The sequence below is a fragment of the Pleurodeles waltl genome, chromosome 7 (assembly GCF_031143425.1).
Source record: "Pleurodeles waltl isolate 20211129_DDA chromosome 7, aPleWal1.hap1.20221129, whole genome shotgun sequence".
Taxonomy (NCBI): domain Eukaryota; kingdom Metazoa; phylum Chordata; class Amphibia; order Caudata; family Salamandridae; genus Pleurodeles; species Pleurodeles waltl.
In genome coordinates, this window is record NC_090446.1 from 500,320,688 (window position 1) to 500,344,955 (window position 24,268).

At 45.8% G+C, this 24,268-nt stretch overlaps 1 long non-coding RNA gene across 1 annotated transcript in view; it reads left to right on the top strand.

Moving 5' to 3' along the window:
* Nucleotides 1-22,197, top strand: part of LOC138304263 (uncharacterized) — a 56,387-nt gene extending 34,190 nt beyond the window's left edge. The window contains exons 3-4 of the long non-coding RNA XR_011205527.1: nt 14,450-14,828; nt 21,782-22,197. This is a non-coding gene — a long non-coding RNA (uncharacterized lncRNA). The remainder of the gene's footprint in view (nt 1-14,449; nt 14,829-21,781) is intronic.
* The last annotated feature ends 2,071 nt before the right edge of the window (nt 22,198-24,268 follow it).

The window sequence follows — 24,268 nt, forward strand, 5'->3', positions numbered from 1 at the left end:
AGTTTGACTCTTCGAAATTGGCAGCTGTTGTCACCACTTGTTCACCCACTTGTCTCACTCTCTTGGCAAGGAATGCATGGATCCAGTCAGTAATCCGCCACACTTAACAACAGTTTTCCTCACAAGGATGACTTTAAAGGGTCCTCTCCAACGGGGATCAAGGCACATTTTCCTGATGTGTTCCTACACCTGGACGCAGCTGCCTGCACTTAGGTCATGATGCAACTCTTGTCTCAAAGATGTGGTCACCAAGTCAACTGATAAAAAACAGAAACCACCACATCACCTCATCCTTTGCAGTAGTCAAGAACCATATCATCAGTTATGTTCCACAAGCGAAGCTGAAGGCACTGATGAAATTCTCATGGGTCTCCATATCAGGATGTTGAGAGGTGGGGTGGGGGAGTGCAGACTTTCGATTGGTAGTGCTTTGAAAGTTCATACGAACAAGAGGACGAGCATTTGGCATTTTAAAGAGGTAGAGGAGCACACCTTGCCCATTTTGGACTTCAGGGCACCATTGATTTGCTTTACAATGCCGGATGCTTCTGGTCATTAACTGCAGTAGAATCTTTGGTCAATCTTTAAAGTTACACACAAAAGTTTTATTACCTTATCCTTGAAATGCATCCTGGATCTTACTCTAAAATAAAACCGTAAGGTAGACTAGTTGAAACAATAATAATTTCTCAACTATGATGCTATCACAGTTCCTGGATCAGTACTCTTCAACCCAACATCAGAAGAGGCAAACTAATACAAAAATGTACTGAAGTCCATTGTAGATGGACATCTCTATAAAGCCTAACTGCATGTGATGAAAGGGCCAATTGGACTTCTCTATGTGACTCATGGTCACAACTGTTCTTTTGCCGGCATTTAGCTACTGGCTAGTAATGCACCTATGAGACAAATTCTCAGCGATGGCATGGAAATCGGAATCATACCAGTAATTACAGAGTTAGAGCCATGGTGTCTCTTCCTTCATGGGTAGAGCCATGGAAATCCCTGGCCACTGGGGACAGAATAGCATTAGGTAAAACAGGTAATCCAACCCATGAAACCGAAATCTCATTCTGATGCTCTACCCGCCAGTGTTCACTCACTTTTCTTTCTCAGTTTCTGGCATTTCATTCTGTAACTCTCCCAACTTCAGATATGTATTTACAGAATTCAGTAATGTTAGAAACAGTGTCATTGTCAGTTTCTCATTGCCCATTCTGGCTAAATGTTCAGGGCTCAAAAGTGCAATACCTAGCCATTTCTCCTGCATAGCGTTTTCTGGCAGGAACACAATCCCACCCCACTCTTGGGCGCTACACATTTCACAACTGCTATTGCTGCAGTGCTTCAAGCAAGTCCATGGTACATTTCAGATTCCTGATTGAGGAAGCAGAAGAGGTCAGGAAACCCCACTATGATAACTACCCGATGTGGTGGACTACTCAAACTACAGGAACCACTGGATGCTCTAGTAAGTATGATTAGTTCAGCCCCCTATGTTGATGTTACATTGCACAAATAGGAGGCTTCCACCACACTTTCACTGGGGAAAACAGCTTAAGCTGCTTTCAAAATCCCTCGCCCATCTCTTCAACAAGAGCTGTCCACAAACAAAGTAAAATTGGGCTCTTCCAGAGGACCATCTCAAATGTCATATCTTGACTTTGTGCACCACTCGGTAACAACAAGGCAATCAGGCAAACAAGGCATAGTGAAGTGAACCACTCTCCAGAAGAGGCAAAAGAGTAGCAGAGTTAAAAAAATTGTACCTCCTAAGAAAAACATTTTCTGCTCCCAAAATCATTTACTCATATTTAGTGAGTCTGCTGCTTGTCATGTGCTGAGTTTGCATGTGTAAGATCTCCAATGAATGTGCCATCATAGTAAGTGAATGTCCCATTACTATACCCTCAGACTGCTGGATGCTAACACCAACAGTGGCTTTGGTTTTTAGGCACTCAGGAAGTGCTGCAGTCACTGGATCGAGTGAAGCACAGAAGTAACCCATTGGCCGTATTGCTTTCCCATAGGTCTGTGTCAACACAGATCGTATGCTTCCTGTATGCTTGAGGTAGTACAAAACAAAAGTCTTGCAATCAGGCATTCCTAGTGCTGAAGCATGGCAGAGGTTTTCTCTGAGCACTAAGAAGTCATTCATGCATTCTTTGTCCTAGGGTAGCAGATCAGTCACATCATTGTGTGTAAGTCTCTGCAGGGCTTTGCCTCTAGGGAAAAGTTGGGAATCCACCGACGACAGTAACCTATCATTTCCAGAAGCATTCTGACTTCTCTCTGTGCCATGGGAGCATTCATTCTCAAAACTGTGGAGGTACATTCTTGGGACACTCTCCTAACTCACTTCTCAATGTGGTGTCCCAAGTAAAGAAATTCCCTCTGACTTTGCTGTAGTTTTGTAGGGGATACCTTGTTTCCGTCCTCTGCAAGGTTTTTCAACAAAGCAATGTCATCCTGCTTACGTGTTTCTCAAGTTACTGACTTCACCTGTGGGTTATCAATGCACTGGACCAGAACTGAACTGCAAGGCAGCAGTAAGGTCTCCAGATTTTTCTTCAGTATCTGATTACAGCTAGAGGGACTCTCATTATACTCCCATGGGGCTAACATTACACAAGGATTTTCCTCCAAAATCAGAAAATTCAATGGAATTGGTTACCCTGATATAGGGGAATGGAAAAGAATACTCAACAAAGATCAATGAACGATAACCCCTCGGAAACACATGGGGGCAGATTTAAGAGCCCCTAGCACATCCTTGAGTGATCTTAGCATCATTTCCTTTGATGCTAATGTGGCCCAACAAGGCAAAAATCGCAGTGGCAAATTTAAAAAGTGGCACAATGTATGCATTGCGCAACTTTGTAACCCTTTGTGCTACATAAAGGTATGGTTATTTGTGGCTAAATGGGTCATGGTGTGTGAAGGTTACTGGCTCCAAAGAGTATTTGATGATGTTTATTGATTATGATGTTATAATTGCATTGAATTGAGGACTTATGGTGGAATCACTTTAAGTGTAGTCAAAAGGTCTATTGAAACTCTTACGCGTCCCCTTATAAATTAAACAATAAAAGACCGAATGAGGACAGACACGCTAACACAAACAACACGGCGCACATTTTTAAATCAGTCTCAAGTTTCTTTAAGTGACTACCACATACTCTATGCCCTAAAATAACATAACTCCATCTGCACAAAAAATGCATGAAACACCTGTGGTTGGAACTGTGAAATATTGGAGCACAAAAAAGCGACAGTGCATAGTTTTCAATCAGCATCAGGTGTGTTTAAGTCACAGCCAGACACTCGCTGCTCCAAAAAAACCATAACTCAAACCACACGTTTAAATGCATTAAACACCCATGGCTGGCACTGTGAAATATGACAGCACAAAAAGCGAGGGTGCATAGTTTTAAATCAGATTCAAGTCTCTTTAAATCACTGCCAGACACTCTCTGCCCCAGAAAATACATAACTCCAGCTGCACAGATAATTGTAGTAAACCCCCATGGCTGGCGGTGTGAAATATAGGAGCACAAACAACAACAATGCATAGTTTTAAATCAGCCTCGAGTCTCTTTAAATAACTACTGCACACTCTATGCCTCCCCAAAAAAACCATAACTCTAATCACATGTTTAAATGCATTAAACTCCCTTGGCGACAATACGTAGTGCTTCAACAGCACGGATAAAGCCATTAAACACCTGTCGCTGGTGGTATAAAATATCAGAGCACAAACAGGGTACACAATCTTACATCAACCTCAGAAATATTTAAATCACTATCACACACAGGGGGTCATTCTGACCCTGGCGGCCAGGCTGGCGGTGCTCCCACGAGCATTCTGACCGCGGCGGTTCAGCCGCGGTCAGAAGCGGAAAGTCGGCGGTCTCCCGCCGACTTTCCGCTGCTCGGGGGAATCCTCCATGGCTGCGGAGCGCGCTCCGCAGCCATGGGGATTCTGACACCCCCTACCGCCATCCTGTTCCTGCCGGGTCTCCCGCCAGGAACAGGATGGCGGTAGGGGGTGCCGCGGGGCCCCTGGGGGCCCCTGCAGTGCCCATGCCCATGGCATGGGCACTGCAGGGGCCCCCGTAAGAGGGCCCCGCAAAGTATTTCAGTGTCTGCCATGCAGACACTGAAATACGCGACGGGTGCAACTGCACCCGTCGCACCCCTGCAACTACGCCGGCTCAATTCTGAGCCGGCGTCCTCGTTGCAGGGGCATTTCCTCTGGGCCGGCAGGCGCTCTTTTGGAGAGCGCCCGCCGGCCCAGAGGAAATGTTAGAATGGCCGCCGCTGTCTTGTGACCGCGGCGCGGTCATTTGGCGGCGGAACCTTGGCGGACGACCTCTGCCGTCCGCCAAGGTTAGAATCAGGCCCACGGTCTGCCAAAAATATTCACATAACTCCAACCACATGGATGAATGTATTAAACACCCCTGCCTAGCGATATAAATATCGGAGCACCAACAAGGGTTCATAGTTTTAAATAAGCCTCAAGTCTCTATAAGTCACTACCAAACACTCTCTGCCCCAAAAATATACATTACTCCAACCACACGGAAAAATTAATTAAACACCCATAGCTAGCTATATAAAATATTCTGCAACAACAAAAACAACCTGATACTATATAACACAACACCACATAGCATAAACATAACAACAAAACAAACAGCAACCCTTGCCATATTACAAATATGACAAAAAACATAACACCCCCTAGCCAAAACAAAGATAAAGGGGGTCATTCTGACCCTGGCCGGCGGCGGAAGCCGTCGGCCTGGCTGGAACCGCCAGAATACCGCTGCGCTGTCAAAAGACCGCCGCGGGTATTCTGGGTTTCCCGCTGGGCTGGCGGGCGACCGCCAGAAGGCCGCCCGCCAGCCCAGCGGGAAACACCCTTCCATGAGGATGCCGGCTCCGAATGGAGCCGGCGGAGTGGAAGGGGTGCGACGGGTGCAGTTGCACCCGTCGCGATTTTCAGTGCCTGCATGGCAGACACTGAAAATCATGGTGGGGCCCTGTTACGGGGGCCCCTGCAGTGCCCATGCCGTTGGCATGGGCACTGCAGGGGCCCCCAGGGGCCCCATGACACCCCATACTGCCATCCTGTTCCTGGCGGCCAAAACCGCCAGGAACAGGATGGCGGTATGGGGGTCGGAATCACCATGGCGGCGCAGCAAGCTGTGCCGCCATGGAGGATTCCCCAGGGCAGCGGAAAACCGGCGGTACACCGCCGGTTTTCCGTTTCTGACCGCGGCTGTACCGCCGCGGTCAGAATGCCCAAGAGAGCACCGCCAGCCTGTTGGCGGTGCTCCCGCGGTCGTTGGCCCTGGCGGATTTTACCGCCAGGGTCAGAATGACCCCCAAAATTCGTTAAAAAAAATAAGGCACACAAAAAACTAAAATACCCCGAATTGCAAAGAAGACAAGTGCTGCAGATATGGTCACTGGACGGCCGACAGAATCCATTAGAAATAAATAGACTCATATACTCAATTGAAAAGAGAAGACAAGTAATACTGGTGTGATCCATGGGAGGCAGAAACAATTCTGCATGCTCCAAGGATGGCACACAAAATCCATTTAAAAAAAAGTGTGTACAACAAACATAAACACACTCAAGTGAAAGGATACAAGAAATGCAGGCGTGCTCCATGGGTGGAAACAACACAACAAAAGGAGGGACATTACAGCTGAAACAACTACATATAAGCAAGCCCTTTACATATAAAATATATAACCAATCACAAGTAAAGTGTGGGCTAAAACCTCACAAACTGAACACAACATGTCTTGAACAGACAGCGCATGCGCCGTGCCCAGGCTCAACCTAAAAAGGAACATACTTTGCATGGATGCATGGAAAGTTGGGCTCCGGCTTGGTAGGGTATTGCTTTGCAAAACATTTTTATTTTATTTTAATTTACCTGCTTTTAGATTTTATATACTAAACCTGTGTTGCATGTACTTGATTGTTGCCACTGCTTTTGGGGAACTTGATACTTTTTGCAGAATGGTGGACTCTTGCAGGTTGATAAGAGATTAAGAGAAGACTACCTGCCTGTACTTTCCTGTGCCAGGTGCTCCTTGCTCACATGTGGACCACATTCCACAACTGTTTTTCAAAGATTTTAACTCTGTGAAAATGGTTCTGTTAAATACATAAGTATTGAAGGGAAAGAAGGTGCCTTGTTTGTTGAACCTTGCCACGCTTACTTACTGGTAATCTTTATTACTCCGAGTCATGGTCTTCCTCACCCCAGTATCTACATCATTAGCTTTAGCCTCCCAGAAACTCCAAAGTCAATAAAGTTGGCACACTAGTTTCTATCCCTCCAACATGGCTGACTTCCCCTTGCCCGTCAGCGTGCTTAAAGAGGAAGTTGACCCATATCACATCCTGCATCCCAATGCCACAAAACCCAATGAAGTCAGTTCCCAAAGGGCAGGGAGGAATGGGGAAGCATACTGGGGCAGGGATGACAAGGACTTGAAGTAATGACGATTACTGGTAAGTAACCAAGGCGTTACCTTCTCATCCGTTTTCCTTACCTCAATATTTACATCATGAGCTGATACCCAAGCCAGAATCGGCTGCATTGACAAAAGAGAACAAAGGCCAACCTGCCAGAATCAGAAACAGGATGTTTTAATATAGAAATAGCACACAAAATAATGTATGACAGCACATAAAATCATACTAGAAGTTAGTATAGAAATGGCGAAAGACACAGTGGCACCGCCCAGATTTCAAACCAATAGAGTTCCATAAAAGGATGAGAAGTAGCCCTGATGGCTAAATTGGCAATCTCCTCCTTAGAGACTCCATCAAACTCAGCCCAGGAAGTGGACAAGGCCCTAGTGGATCTTCCTGCACCCTACACTGTAGCACCTGTCTCCGAGGCTCATAAGCCAACTGAAATGCCAGCTTGATTCATCAGCTAAGCATGGAATTAGAGGGCTTCAAACCATTCCTCACTGGATTAAAGCATATGAACAGACTCTCCACCTTCCTGAAACACTTTATCCTAGCCAAGTAAATCAACAATGCCCTTTTAACATCCAAGAGGTGTAACAAAGCCTCTTCATCGGATGTAGGATTGGGGGAAAAACAGGGTGGACCACCCCTGCCAACCTGTGGAAATAGGAAGAGACCTTAGGGAAAGAAGTAGGGAGAGCCCTCAAAATCACCCTGTCTGCCAAAATTCTCAAAAATGGTTCAGACCTTAAAAAGGCACCCCGTTCACCAATCCTCCTAGCTGAGGAAATCTTCACCAAGTCTAGAGGTTCAAAGGGCTCCCCTTGCAGGCTTTTGAAACAGAAGGCAACTCCCATGAAGGGGCTGTTGCTAATAGGTCTAGGTCTCTTCAAAGAACAGGATTTTAAGAGCTGCGCTACTAGCTGCTCCAAAGGATCAAACCGAGGAGTAGCAAGGCCAGTAGTGCTGCCCACTGTTCTCTCAGAGTCGAAGAGGACAGACCTACATCAAATCCATCAAAAGTCAGGATCAACATTGTCCATGTCAAGACCCCACTGCTGTAACTTAATAGCGATTAGATTAAGCATTAGCAGAAGACATCTTGTATTTAGTAACTATTGTGAATATTTCGCGGAATCCATTTTGTATTCATGGCAGCCATTTTCTCTGCCACATGCTGCCATGTGCTCACCATGTGCTCTGTCCTACCTTTCTGTTAACTACTCTTGAAAATCTGCCTAGTGACAAGTTATATTTAGCATCTCCCACTTTCGCACATGCCCAGTAAGGTCTGCAGCTGTTAGTCCTTGAAAACTGTTAGCCCCTCCTACCTGTCGACTGTGCATTTCCACATGACCTTACATGTATGCAAGCCTTGCTTCTATAATTGTACCACCTCCTTTTAGCCCCTGCGTGGGTATAAAAGGACCATGCTCTCTCAGTTCAGTGTGCTACTTCAAACATTACCGAAGGGTGCTGTTTGAACTGTAGTACCACCTCATGAGGTTTAATAAACTTTGGGGGTCATTCCAATGTTGGCGGGCGGCGGAATTCCCCCCTCCGAAATACCGCGCCGCGGTCAAAAGACCGCGGCGGGTATTACAAGTTTTCCCCTGGGCTGGCGGGCGGTTGCTGAAAAACCGCCCGCCAGCCCGGGGGAAAACGACCTTCCCACGAGGATGCCGGCTCGTAATCGAGCCGGCGGAGTGGGAAGGTGCGACGGGTGCAGTGGCACCCGTCGCGTATTTCAGTGTCTGCAAGGCAGACACTGAAATACTTTGCGGGGCCCTCTTACGGGGGCCCCGCGACCCCCCCTACCGCCATCCTGTTCATGGCGGCTTTCCCGCCATGAACAGGATGGCGGTAGGGGGGGTCGGAATCCTCATGGCTGCGGAGCGCGCTCCGCAGCCATGGAGGATTCACACGAGCAGCGGAAAGTCGGCGGGAGGCCGCTGACTTTCCGCTTCTGACCGCGGCTGAACCGCCGCGGTCAGAATGCTCGTTGGAGCACTGCCAGCCTGTTGGCGGTGCTCCCGTGGTCGGTGGCCCTGGCGGCTGACCCTCTTTGTCTTTTATTTCTGTTTCTGTGCCAACTTCTTCCTATATGGTCTGAGGACTTTGTGCAGAGAAGGGTGAACCCCTTGCACTAGTAGGCCTTGCTGAGGCTTACTTCAACACCACCCAACACACCATGTAACAAAGTGCGCCCAATGCTTAGCATAAGCCTACAAGGTACAAGGCTGGTGAGACTATTGAATCAAGTTCACCACTACTGCAGAACAGTCCCTATCCATCAGCCCTAACCTCTCAACAACCAGGCTTAAAGATGCAGAGTGAGAAGGACTGTGACCAGGAGGCCAGGACCCATTGGGGGTACGGGTGACATGGAATCTCCCAATGTGGCCGAATCGCCAATCCCAATAAAAGGGCAAACCAAGATCGCTGGTGCCAACCTGGAACTACCAGAACTACCATAGCCTTGTCCTACCTGATTGTCTGCAATATCCTGGGAATCATAGGGATTGTGGAAACGAAATAAGCAGCCTTTCCGGCCACTGAAACAGCATTGCATCCAATTACCATGCCTCACGGCAAGGAATAATTGTGCAAAAACGTGTTAGTTTGGCATTGTCTTTCAAGGTGAACAGGTCTATTCTTGTTGTCCCAAACCTCTTCTGCAGTAGACAAAACACCTCCATCATCAAAGACAATGAGCTTTTGGATGGGAACCTACCACCCCATTCTCTTTCCCAGGTAAGTAGATGTCAGTCAGAGATTCTAGTTCCCTCTCTGCCCTGTTGCAAATATCCAGACTCAGGCGATTGAGGGAGGGAACCCTGCAACCCCACTGGTGATTCACATACCACATGACCACCTTGTTGTCTGTCGGGACTTGCACATGATGACCCGTCAAAGTTAAGGGGAAAAATTCAGGAGACCCAACTGAACTGCCTTCAACTCCCTGTAATTTGAAAAACAACCCGCCTGAACTTTTGACCATCTTCCTTGAGCTGCCAGGTCCCCCAGCGTCACACCCCAACCCTGCTTGCTGGCATCTGTGACCACTGCTCTGTATGGCACTACCTGGAATAAATTGGCCTTTTGACAGATTCATATTGTCTGACCACCAGCTCAGAGCCTCCCTCACAACTGATGTCATGGGAACCACCTGGGCATATTCCAAAGTGCTCGTCACCCAGTGGGACAGCAAATGATTGATCATGGAGTACATATTCAGACATGCCTAGGGAAGGGCCATAAGAGAGGCTGACATCAGGCCCTGTACCCTCAGCACTGTTTCACAGGGGGGCAGTGCTGCACCAGTAAACCTTGGACTTCTGCCACCGAAGTTTGTTTCCTGTCCACAGGTAGAAACACCCTTCCACCAAACCAATGTCTGGAAATGTGGCCTGATGAAAGTTAGGTCCTGTGCTGGAGTGAGACTTGATTTTCTGTGATTGATCAAGAGTCCGTGAACTTGCAACACACTGCACATCTCCTGGACCTGAAGCTCCGTCTTGGAGAAAGAAGAGGCAAATATCATCATATCATCAAGATATGGAAACACCTTAATCACCCTCATATGCATGGCACCAATAAGGGGGGGAGGCATTTTAGTGAAAACCCTAGGGGAAGAACTCAAACCAAAGGGTAATACCCTGAACTGATAATGCTGTTCCTTACAGAAAACCAGAGAAACCGTTGTTACTGTGGGTAGACAGTGACATTAAGGTAAGCATTCTGGAAGTCTAAGGATGCCAGAAAATCCCCCTGATTGATGAAGGGAAGAATTTTCTGCAGTGCCATCATATTGAACTTCAGATGAGGGATGAACTGATTCAACCATTTTAGATTGATCACAGGCCTTGCTTGCTTGAGTGCTTTTTCCAGAAGTATTTAAACTCCATCTTGCAAAGTTTGCTTTTTTATTCCGTCTCTTGGACAAGGGGTAGGCTGAAATACATCTGGTGGGAAAGATGGGAACCCAGACCGGAAACCTTCCTTCATAACTTGAAGGACCCACTGATCCAACACTGTCTCCTCCCAAATCTTGGAGAACCAAGCCAGTCGTCTCTTCATCAGGCATGAATATCAATCATATAGTCAGGGCTTGGAGGAAGGCTGAGAGGCGGCTGCCGATTTGTCAGTGTAAGGGGCACCCTGGCCATACCCTCTACCACAAAGGGGCTCTTGGACTTTACCCTGCCTGGATGTCCCGAATGCCCTTTTATGAGTGAAAAAATGTCTGTTTACCCACTTTTTCTGGGGCCTTCAGCTTGAGGTCTACCGCCAACTTTTTGGATCATTTCCTCCAAAGGGGTCCACAGAGATTAAACCCAAAAAGGGAAATTTCCATCAATAACACCTTCTGTGCAGCATCTGCTTTCCAAGAAGGTGACCACAACTGTTGTTGGATCGCAATGGAAGAACCAGCTAAGGATGCTGCCGACCCCCAGGAAATCAAAGCAAATATCTGACAACAGACGCACCTGCTGCTCCATACGAGCCAAAGTAGGAGTAACATCTTCCCCTGATCCATTAATTCTGCCAGAGTCTGAAGTCCTTCATAAGGAGTGAATGGCATAGGAGGAATAAGCAGTCACCCTAACAGCAAAGGAACATTTAACCGCGACATCAACTCTCCTATCCACTGGATCTGTGAGGGCAGTGTCTTCAGAAATAACAGCCCCCTGGGACACCAGACCTGCCATCAAAGAATCCACCTTGATGGATTCTGAAAATAGCTCTGCAATGCCCTGCAACAGATACCTCTTTGCCAATAATCTAGGAAAAGCATGCTTGTCCACCTCCTTCCATTCATTTTCCATCACCCTTTTAACAGAAGAGTGGAGCAGCAGGGACTCAGGTTCCTTCTGCTGATAATGGGTGAAAAAATCCTCACTGTCCTCCTGCATAACCAACTCAGGGAATTCCAAGTTGTGCCTGCTATGCTGCAGGACTCCTTTCAATTTCTGACCCTGCACATATTGCCCCTTAAATTCTTCCTCCTCCTCCTCTGCCTCACAATCTGCAGGGGTCACAGGCTCAAGACGAAGCTTTTTAGGGGAAGAACCTAGTTCCCTTTCCTAAAAAGCAGCCGCTACCGCAACCTGTATCATCTTTACCTGGCTCTTCCAGTACTTGACTCAAAGTTTCATGATCCAGAAACTAAAAAACAGGATGTGATCTTTATGCACAGTGAGGGGGAGCGGGAAGTCAGCCATGTTGGAGGGATGATTAACCAGTGTGCTAACTTTTTGGACTTCAGAGTTTCTGGGAGGCTAAAGCTCATGATATAAATACTGAGACGAGGAAGATAGACAAGAAGGTATTGTGTGGCAGGCAATGGTCAAGCATTTAATCAAGATGGCTAGTGAGGCAAAGTGAGTTTTGCTTTTTTGGAAATGCAGGAAAATATTCAGGTAGTTTAGGGTGAATGTGAATGACTGAAGATTGTGTGCAGAAGTCCAAATTGCTCAAGCCGGTTCATGTGGAGGACGTAAGAGATAAGTACAACCAGGAGGTCTCAGGATGGAAACATGCTGAATCAGGATTCAGCATTGCTTTTTGGAGAATTAGTTGTTTCTGTAGACAGAGAAGAACTTCACTGTACTTTTGAATGATGAAGAGGTAAGAAAGAATTTCAGGCAAGGCTTGTGAAGGAAGAAGTGTAATGCCTGGAAATTAGAGTAATTGAGTTATGGTTCAACTGTTCGAACAAAAATGTATCTTGATTGCACTATGATTATGAAACGCCAGTGTTGTGTTAATTTCTAGTTATAAAGACATCGGTGTAATTTGATGTCCGTGTGTTGAATATGATCTCAGGTGGGGCAAGTCAGCTGTGTGACTGACAATTGTGTGGAAACATAGATTCAGAGAAAAGTTCCAGAGATTGCTAGGAGAAAGCTGCTGAGTGGACGGTGGTAGCGCTGTTTCCAGTTTACCATAAATATATGTCAAACATACTTACCCTGTTGCTTCTTTGAATGCTGACCTATTAGAATATCAGACATCCATGAATGTCTGCTGAACCCCAGACTCTCAGTTTAAGGCCCAAGTATGAAGAGCTCCCCACTTCAATTTTATTCAGCAACCCTAAGAGCTCTTTAGACGCCCTATAGTAGGCTCCAGAGCCACTTTCCTGGCCTTCACAGCAAATTAAATTTGATGAAAACCTTTCATTGCATCTTCAACTCTTAGTGAACCATTATCTATTTAAACAAGTAGTTCAAAACATGTGTTTCATTCCTCAAAACCACCTCTTTTTAATGAACCGAATAAGCTTATCTTGCATTTCTTTTAACATCTGATTACTCAAAACCTGTCAAAAGTGGAAAAGATTCTTGTAGATTTCTATAACATTTATACCTTAATAACTCTAGTAAGCACATCTGCACTCATTGTAACTAAACCAAATAAAGTTGAATACAGATATTGCAGTTATCAAGTATAGAGTCAGACACTATAAGGCAACACCAGGCTGGACATGGAGTTTGAAGAGTGCAGTCACTATGCCATCCTGTACCAAAGTACCAAATCCTCCACCAACCCTTGAAAACTTCTCTACGACTTAGCCCTGTCATCCTTGGACAGTCCAGTATTCAGAGACCAAACCAACCATCTAACCAGTGTGCAACAGCACCTGTGGCTCTAGGGCATAAATGGAAAAGTAGCCGCCACCACAGATGCAGCCCAGCAATTGCTTCCTGTTCAGGACCCAGGAAGAAGCATCATAATTGAGAATTTTAATTTGTTTCCTAAGATTTAGGGCCAGATGTACCAAACTCTTTTCCATTCGCAAAGGGTGCAAATCGCAAATTTCAGCTGTTTGCAAATGCAAAAATGCCTTTCAGAATGTATGAAAGGCATTTGCAGTGCAAATATAAGGAATCGCTAAAATTGTGATTCCATGCAACTGCGACATGAATTTGCGTGTCGCAATCTAGGTATCGCAAATAACGACATGATTTAGCAAATTGCTATCTGCATAACGCAAATTGTGACCTAGATTTGCGATTCTCAGATAGCGATCTGCAAAATCATGTCACTATTTGCGAAACCCAGATTGCGGCACGCAAATTTGTCTCGCAATGCTATGCATCAAAAATTCACAAATAACCTATGTAAAGAAACCCAGAATGACTCAGCCCCTTTTCCACAATGGCCGCACTCTACGTCATGGCGAGGAGGATGAGGAATCTGGCAGGTTTGTGGAGAGGGAGGAGGAGACAGGAGTGCATTTTCAGAGTGCGCATAACCCTTTTTGACCAGACAGAGGAGGAGATATATGAGAAGTACACGTTAAGCTCAGCCATGATACTTGACCTGATAGCTGATTGACAACCCATATTGCAGCGCACAACACACAGGACCAATAGTATACCCAACCAGGTGCGGGTATTATGCTCCCTGCACCTATTAGCCTCAGACAGCTATCAAGGGGTTATAGCAGCAGCTGGAGGGGTCTCAGAATGCCCTCTCATGATTTTTCAATGCATTTCTCAATGCCATGCTGAGCAAAATTCAACAGCACATAAGATTCCCCATCACCCCACAGGAATTTCAACAGACAAAATTTGATTTCTACCAGATTGCCCGATTCCCACATGTAATAGGCACCATTGATGGCACACATGTAGCTATCTGTCTGGCATCGGCCACAAAGTATGTTTATTGGAACCTTAAAAATTCACATTCCATGAACATACAAGTAATTAGCAATGCCTCCAACATCATAACCAATCTCGTGGCCAGATATCCATATAGCACACATGACTCCTACATCTTTCACCACAGTGGAATTTACACAAGGCTACTAGCTGGGGAGTTTGGCGAAGGATATCTACTGGGTAATGTAATAGTTGACAATGTTGCATTGATGTAAATAAGACGTAATGTATAACAAGTACTCATTATTCTCACATGTCATTTCAGGAGACAGTGCCTACGCTATGTGGTCCTTCATACTGACATCCTACCTGAGTCCCGCAACGCCAGCCGAAAGGAGATTTAATGCTGCTCACAGGACAACCCGGTGTTGTGGAGAGGACCTTCAGACTGCTGAAGAGCCGCTTCAGATGCTTCCACAAGAGTGGTGATGCACTACAATACAGCCCTGAAACAACCTGCAAAATCGTGGCTACATGTGCTATATTGCACAACATTGCTACAATGAGGGGCATACCTGTGGAACCCACTGAGCCAAACTCCGATGGGGATGATGATCCCTTACCACCCCTTCACTCACTAGACAGAAGCAGTGCAGCAGAGGGCAGACAAAGACGTGCTGACATCACGCGCAACCATTTCTGATGTAAGTAATGACAATACTACGTCTATTATATGTATTGCTGTAGGTAGCATCTTTATTGCCTTGACTTCAGATAACATATGTGTGAATAGGACATAGCTGTGCACTAGACGCAAACAGGTGTGAGTAACAGTGTCACACTATTAGCATTATAGTATAATAGTTTTGCTACATGTTAAGCTAGCCCCCTATACCCCTCATCATAACTTCCTACGTCCACGCACTCCACTTGAGTGCTTAGTGGCCTCGGTGGCACCTCTTTTAGCAGGTTCAAAGACAGTAATGTGTCCGGTACTGTGACGCCTAGGATCCATCACAGGGGCTGTGAGAATGCTGAGGCTAGAGAGCTCCTCACCTTCCCAACCACCCAGTTCGCTGTTTGTAGCACTCTGTGCTGTCTGCATTGTATCCAAAACATTGGTGGTTTGCACCAATCCCTGTGCAACGTCCCGACTGCAATGTGCCAACTCCACTTGTATGCCCACAGCACGTCGTGATATCAAGGCAGTTGAGGTAGCGAGCTGATTGACCAATCTGCAGAACCCATCCAACTTGCCCATCAATTGGTGATGGCACATATAGGGGGTCATTACGACCCTGGCGGTCCATGACCGCCAGGGCCGGGGACCACGGAAGCACCGCCAACAGGCTGGCGGTGCTTCCAGGGCCATTCTGACCGCAGCGGTAAAGCCGCGGTCAGAAAAGGGGAACCGGCGGTTTCCGCCGGTTTTCCCCTGGCCCAGGGAATCCTCCGACCCCCTTCCCGCCAGCCTGTTTCTGGCGGTTTTCACTGCCAGAAACAGGATGGCAGGAACGGGTGTCATGGGGCCCCTGGGGGCCCCTGCACTACCCATGCCACTGCAATGGGCAGTGCAGGGGCCCCCTAACAGGGCCCCATAAAGATTTTCACTGTCTGCTTTGCAGCCAGTGAAAATCGCGACGGGTGCCACTGCACCCGTCGCACCCCTGCAACTCTGCCGGCTCCATTCGGAGCCGGCTTCCTTGTTGCAGGGTCTTTCCCGCTGGGCCCGCGGGCGCCCTTTTGGCGGTCGCCCGCCGGCCCAGTGGGAAAGTCGAAATGACCCCCACGGTCTTTTCACCGCGGAGCGGTCTTTCGACAGGGGAACTTTGGCGGGCTGCCTCCGCCGCCCGCCAGAGTTGGAATGACCCCCATAGTGGCTGACACGCTCCTGCTGAATCACAGTGCAGAGTTCCCTAATGGTGTTTGTCATCTGCTTTGTGTTTTCTGCTGCTGTTTTCTGTCCCTCCTGCAGCTTGCACATGTTTTCATTAAGAGACTCTAACTGCTTGTGCAGTACTCCCATGTTGTCATTGTGTGATGATATTGATTATGTTTGACCAATGACTTTGTGTTTCACCACTGCGCATATTAGTTGCTCAATGTTCACCAGTAGCACACTATGGGGGTTATTCCAACTTTGGAGGAGGTGGTAATCCGTCCCAAATGTGACGGATTTACCACCAGCCGTATTACGAGTTCCATAGGATATAATGGACTCGTAATACGGCTGGTGGTATATCCGTCACTTTACCGTCACTTTTGGGACGGATTACCACTTCCTCCAAAGTTGGAATAACCCCCTATATGTTTTGTTCAGCCTAGCCGCCTATTGGCTTTGAAAGGGCATTAGCCATTACTTTCTGTATCCAGTTTAGCCGCCTATTGGCTTTGACATTGCATTAGCCATTACATTCTGTATTCTGCCTATTGGCTTTGACATGCTGTATCCAGTTTAGCCGCCTATTGGCTTTGACATTGCATTAGACATTACATTCTGTATTCTGCCTATTGGCTTTGACATGCTGTATTCAGTTTAGCTGCCTATTGGCTTTGACATGATATTAGACATTGCATTTTGTATTCAGCTCAGCTGCCTATTGGCTTTGACATGATATTAGACATTACATTTTGTATTCAGCTCAGCTGCCTATTGGCTTTAACATGATATTAGACATTGCATTTTGTATTCAGCTCAGCTGCCTATTAGCTTTGACATGACATTTGACATTGCATTTGATATTTAGGTTAGCTGCCTATTGCCTTTAACGTGGAGTTAGACATTGCAGTTGAGAATCCAAGCTGTATTTTTCCAAGCTATGTTTTTCCACAAGATGAACCAAGCTGTTTTCTTCTCACACTAGACTAGACCTGATAAGAGAGAGTACATTTGGTGTTTACCTTTCTGCTCAAGCTTGGGAAGAGGAGCAGTCTAGGAGATCTGGCCAGTCTCCAAAGGCTTGCGTAGTTTTCCCAAGTCTGAGAGGAGGGGGCACGCTTTTGTAACGGATGACTCGGGCTTCAGAGAATTCGATTTGAATCTGCCTGACTTCAGGCTGGAACTTGGTGGCAGTTGCCAGTCTCCCGTGTGGGTAGATAATCTCTTTCTCGCAGTTGACCGGAGTCATCAACTTGCAGACCCCAGAAAGATGAAGCTGTAAATAGTTTCTCACACGGTGAAGTATTTGTTTTGCTTTGCATTCAATATCTTATAAATATAACCTGCTGTGTACATTGCAATTGAGATATATTTTGTTTTAATGCTGTGACTACTTTTGTGCTTGAAATCTATTAATTCGTCTCTCACGAACTTGTGGGTGGGGAAGAATTAACAACAATAAAGGTCTTCTTTGAACTCAGAAGTGCATTCTTGATATGTTCTGTAAGCTCTGATTACGAGATAAGAAGGAAAGCAGAACATTTTGGTACCAGGAGTGGGGTAAGGGTCGAATTATAGATTTCTACGTGCACAATTTAAAAGTGTAATTGTTTTTTGTTGTTTGGAGAATTACAGAAGCACGGCAGACCATGTTTGAAAATGCATGTGTAGCTAAACTGCCTGATGGTGCTTTGAGAAACATGTTTTGTTGTGATGAAGCATATTTAGAAAATGTGCCTTTTGAGAGAAGTGATGTTCCTTTTGTTTTTGACAGAAGGGTTTGGATACTTTTATCTGCTTACAGAGAAATGCAGGAGAAATGTAGGCAGTTGGAACATGAAAATGAGAATTTACGTGAGCAAATTAGCCAGAACACATTAATTCAAGATAATGCTGAAAGTTATAAAAATGCTGTTTTAGAAGAATCTTTCTTTTCCCATTCCAGTAATGAGGGGGTTAAGACAGCTGTGAGCTACTCTGAGCCTTCGTGTGAGCCCGGTTTTTTGGCAGTCAAAGTGCATTCCTTAACTGATAACACGAAGAACGATGAGAGAGCTCAGAATGTGATTTACGAGTTACCATTGCAATATGAAGTAAAAGGAAAGATTTTAGAGTTTCTTACGGTTTGCATTAAGCAAGAGACACCGAGTTTCATTAGCTTGTTTGATTTTTGGAAACAGAATAGCCCTCATCTGAGTGAAATCCTAACACTTTGGTATATGGTCACTGGGAAAAATTATATGCAGCTGCGCGCTTGTGATTTGGCAAATGAAATAATGCAGACTTTAGGTTTCTGCGCAGTGCAAGAGGAAAACACTGATTTATGTGTAACTCATGAACAGGGGAACAAAAGAGTGCCCCTAGCTAGAATCATACACTGGATCTGGTACTTGCAAGACAGGGCTGGAGTGCCACAGGTAAAAGAGTCGCTAGTGAAATTGTGTGCACCATTTGAATTTGTGTCCACTGAGGATAAAAAGCATGTTTGTTTGACTAATGATTTATTGACTGAACTGTTATTTTCTGGCACAGGAGAAGGAACAGCGTTGTACAATGTGTGTCAGATTTTAAAGCAAGAGCTACGTGAGATGTGTCATTTTTACACTGATTCTTGGTTCATTGCCAATGGTTTAGCCGTTTGGTTTTCCACATGGCTTGCACCTAACTGGTTCAATTCCCTTGCAGATGTTAAAGAGAAAAATTCAGAGAGAGAAGTGTTCACCCAGAATTCTGACTTAGTGGGGATGGCTAAGTGGGTGCACCAGAAATGTGAACAGCTGGGAGAAAAAGCCACTTACAGGTGGGCAGAGATGAGAGGGATGCACATTCCCCTAGATTTGATAAAAACTGTGCAGCACGCACGAGCGCAATCTGTCATGCAAGCAGTCACAGAGCAGTTGGGGAGAGGAAAGCTACCAGAACAGATATGGCAAATTGATCAGGGTTTAGGGGGAGTGATTGCTGCAGATTACCAAGGAGAAATCAAAATTATGCTGATAACTAGAAAAGAATCTGATTCATTCATACAAATTGGAGACAGAATGGCCCAACTTGTCAAAAGTGCAGTGAATGGAGGTTTGGTAAAGAATGAGTCTGCCCCAGCCCTTCTGACAGTGCAAGAAAAGGGAAGCTGTAGTGCAGCAGATAAAAACCTCAGTGCTGAGGTGTGGGTTGAAGCCCCAAGTGACCCTCCAGAACCTGCAGAAAATATAACAAAGGGCCCCAAAAACGTCCTGCTGATTATAAAACAGGGAAAGGAAGAGGAAGGGTACATTTTAAATGACAAATGTTATTTGCAAGAAAAGTCATACTTTTTTCTTTTGCAGATCCTACCACGTTTCGCCACTGTCCCTGAGTGTGCTGTGTGGTCCCCCTTCGGGTGTGTGCGTGAGGGGTCGGGGAAGGGACCGAACCCCCAACCTGAACCTGGCTGAGTAAAGTACAAGCACCATTGATCCATTTTGCGCAAGTGGCGCCTTCAGTTCAAGTTCAACTTGTTTGATTACATTCTTCCACTGGAACTAAGCAACCTTAACAGTTAACTGTCTGTGTTTTTTCGTGTGGAACTCTGACTTTCACTTACCTTCCTGTGAACCTTTCAGGTGGACCGTGCACCTTTAAATGAGTAGAACTCATGCTACATCAAATGCTATTTTAGAGACACTATAATCTCATTCAGAGTATAAAAGTTTCAGTCTTTTCTGTGTAGATGTATCTGAGGTGAAAGGTTATGAGATCTATATGTTAATCCACTTCCATTGCTTTACAGTGATTGCTTTGATCATTCAAATCTGATTTGCTGATAATGTTTTTTTTGTGCTGATGTCTTTTTTATTTTTTTGTTTGAAACAAGAGATATGTAAAACAAAAATTCATTTGTCATAGGGTGGAATGTGATGATATTGATTATGTTTGACTTATGACTTTGTGTTTCACCACTGCGCATATTAGTTGCTCAATGTTCACCAGTAGCACATTATGGGGGTCATTCTGACCCTGGCGGCCGGTGGCCGCCAGGGCCACCGACCACGGGAGCACCGCCAACAGGCTGGCGGTGCTCCCACGAGCATTCTGACCGCGGCGGTTCAGCCGCGGTCAGAAGCGGCAAGTCGGCGGGCTCCCGCCGACTTACCGCTGCTCGGGGGAATCCTTCATGGCGGCGGAGCGCGCTCCGCCGCCATGAGGATTCTGACCCCCCCTACCGCCATCCTGTTCATGGCGGGAAAGCCGCCATGAACAGGATGGCGGTAGGGGGGGTCGTGGGGCCCCTGGGGGCCCCTGCCGTGCCCATGCCAATGGCATGGGCACGGCAGGGGCCCCCGTAAGAGGGCCCCGCAAAGTATTTCAGTGTCTGCCTTGCAGACACTGAAATACGCGACGGGTGCCACTGCACCCGTCGCACCTTCCCACTCCGCCGGCTCGATTACGAGCCGGCATCCTCGTGGGAAGGGAGTTTTTCCCTGGGCTGGCGGGCGGTCTTTTGGAGACCGCCCGCCAGCCCAGGGAAAAACTCATAATACCCTCCGCGGTCTTCTGACCGCGGAGCGGTATAATGGGGGCGGAATTCTGGCGGGCGGCCTCCGCCGCCCGTCAGAATCAGAATCACCCCCTATATGTTTTGTTCAGCCTAGCCGCCTATTGGCTTTGAAAGGGCATTAGCCATTACTTTCTGTATCCAGTTTAGCCGCCTATTGGCTTTGACATTGCATTAGCCATTACATTCTGTATTCTGCCTATTGGCTTTGACATGCTGTATCCAGTTTAGCCGCCTATTGGCTTTGACATTGTATTAGCCATTACATTCTGTATTCTGCCTATTGGCTTTGACATGCTGTTTTCAGTTTAGCTGCCTATTGACTTTGACATGATATTAGACATTGCATTTTGTATTCAGCTCAGCTGCCTATTGGCTTTGACATGATTTTAGACATTACATTTTGTATTCAGCTCAGCTGCCTATTGGCTTTGACATGATATTAGACATTGCATTTTGTATTCAGCTTAGCTGCCTATTAGCTTTGACATGACATTTGACATTGCATTTGATATTTAGGTTAGCTGCCTATTGCCTTTAACGTGGAGTTAGACATTGCAGTTGAGAATCCAAGCTGTATTTTTCCAAGCTATGTTTTTCCACAAGATGAACCAAGCTGTTTTCTTCTCACACTAGACTAGACCTGATAAGAGAGAGTACATTTGGTGTTTACCTTTCTGCTCAAGCTTGGGAAGAGGAGCAGTCTAGGAGATCTGGCCAGTCTCCAAAGGCTTGCGTAGTTTTCCCGAGTCTGAGAGGAGGGGGCACGCTTTTGTAACGGATGACTCGGGCTTCAGAGAATTAGATTTGAATCTGCCTGACTTCAGGCTGGAACTTGGTGGCAGTTGCCAGTCTCCTGTGTGGGTAGATAATCTCTTTCTCGCAGTTGACCGGAGTCATCAACTTGCAGACCCCAGAAAGATGAAGCTGTAAATAGTTTCTCACATGGTGAAGTATTTGTTTTGCTTTGCATTCAATATCTTATAAATATAACCTGCTGTGTACATTACAATTGAGATATATTTTGTTTTAATGCTGTGACTACTTTTGTGCTTGAAATCTATTAATTTGTCTCTCACGAACTTGTGGGTGGGGAAGAATTAACAACAATAAAGGTCTTCTTTGAACTCAGAAGTGCGTTCTTGATATGTTCTGTAAGCTCTGATTACGAGATAAGAAGGAAAGCAGAACACATTGTAAGACACCAACTGCCTGTGCATTGACCTCATGTGTTTACATTGCAGGTGCTAAGCTTTCCAGATGGCAGCTTCAAGGCCGTCAAAGAGTGATGGGCCCTCTCCTGCATCAGTGCACTATCTGCCTGCATTGTGACGCCTCCTGAGCAGAGTGGACTGACGCTGGGGGCGAGGGACTGCTGTCTGTGTGTGCTTCTAGCCTTTGGGGGTGGTGTGGGAACTTCATCCGGCATTTCGTCTGAGTCCTGGTTATACTCTGGGAGAGGTAACACTCTTGAACTGCGTCTAGTTGGTGCAATAATGAAGGACTCACTGGTGTTTGAGACGGACTGTGGCTGTGTTTCACTACCCCCTGCATTTCCACCTTCTGCTGCGTCAGGACCCGGGACATCTACAACGACAATGTGCAGCATGTCATTTTTAAATATTGCACAAATAGTTGCATAATTGTATTAAATGTACACTAACATTTTATCACTAAGAGTCATTTATGTTGTTTCTCTTTGTTTGAATACTATCATGCTATTTATGTGGTAGTTGCACTTTAGGGGTGTGGACTACCACTCCCATAAGGCATTGTTGCGTTGTATGTAAGATGTGGCATGGACTATTTATCACACTGCATCGAGCTAATAGCTTTTTTCTAGGGGGCATTTGTACATGCCCATATGGGGAATACACATCATTGCTGCTCTTACCTTTGGTGGTGCTGGGTGTCCCTGAGGTGCTTCAGGAAGCAGTGTGGATTCCATCATGTCTTCCATTGGTGTGGATGGTGTCTGGGTAGGTGGTCCTCCTCTGGTGTTTCTTGCCTCCTTTAGCCTGCTGGCCACCGTCTCTTTGGGATGGGAACGCAAGTCGTACCACCGCTTGCATATCTCCGCCACGGTGTGCTGCGCAACACCCACTGCACATATTTTGGTCTGGATGTCTTACCACAGTTTCCTCTTCTCACTTTCAGGTACCTGGAGTGAGTTCTTCCCAAAGAGTTTGTTGTGGTTCCTGACCACCTACTCAGTGAGCATCTCCAATTCCTGCTTACTGAATTTGAGCTAGTGCTTCCTGTCACCTTTCTCCTTCACATTCCCATCAGTGACCATGTTGCTGTTTGGTCCTGCGTTGCTCTCAGGGCTGCCTCCCTGGTGCTGGGCTGTGTTTCTCTGCCTGCTCCTGTGGCTCCTGGAAACAGCATGGGCTGACTCACTTCCTTGTTGTGGTGTCATCAGCCTGTTCCCGTTTGCCGTTTTTGCAATTTGCGATTTTCAAATACCAATTTGCTATTTTTTTGCGATCCGGTATGTGCAACTCGCAAATTGCTTTTGCGAATTTTAAGAAATCGCTATTACCGTCTCGCAGTTTTGATACATCCCATTTTGCATTTCTTATATAGCGATTTCTTAAAATTTGTTATTTAAGAAATGCAAACCGGGAGCTTGATACATCTGGCCCTTAACTTCTAGGGCAAAGAATCGAAATGTGCAGTGCTTACTGGTGTCAGTGGTCGCAGGTGGTGATCATCAGCATTCCTTTTTGGGGACTGTGACTGATTTTTTTTTTACCCATCTTTGTCCACAGCATGAGAGAAAATACACAAAAGTAGAAAAAAGGAGGAAGCAAAAGAAAGGAAAATGCTGACAAATAAACTGAGGAGAGATAAACATGCAAAAAAGCAAGCTAAAGAGATATAATGAGGAGTTAAGGCTAGGTGTTATTAGTATTTTGTAGGAATGGTGGCTATTTTTCTTTCTTACAAGAACTAGCAGCAACAATAAAATGGAAACCAGGACCATATATGCACGTTACATGAACTGATTAAATTTCGTTTTAAAAAAAGGAAGTTAGAATGTTTCTTGGGTGGGCTTGTGATGAAGAGGTCTTGGTTGCAGGAAGGCTACTAGTCATCAGCAGAATGGTTCTTTGCTGTGCAAATAATTGATGATCTAATAGCTTATACCACACGTAAAATGCAAGACACACGCAAACTTTATAGATGAAGGTCATAAATAGAAATCCCAAACCACAACAAATCAGATATGAGCATCCAAAACATCCCTTTTTAGGTTTGACTTGACATACAAGCAGACTCCGGGACAACCTGTTACCAGTTATTTTAGGTATATATAGAGGTTGCTCCATTTAGAGAACTGTGGCTCTCTCACCTAATTATATTGGGTAATTGGTGTATCATTCTTCCTTCCAAAAAGTGCATCCACTGGAATACAGAAAGAACTACTTAACATGCGAAAAGTAAACTAATTGTGCAATTTCTCGCATTCAATTCTTTATTTCCTGCAGGTATTCTATACAGAAAGTAATCTTTTTTTGGTACTTCCCCCAGCTCTGGCAAAGCCAACAGGACAGACTTTAACTAGGTCTGGGCAAAATTTGAATTACGACGGAGTAATTTCCATAATCATGCCCTGAGTCTTGTAATGCAAAACTACCAAAATTAAGCAATTACTCCATCTTTGTCATAGTTGGACTCTTGCTCTAGGCAAGACTTTTGGTTTAGGGATGACAGCACTTTTGTTTGTA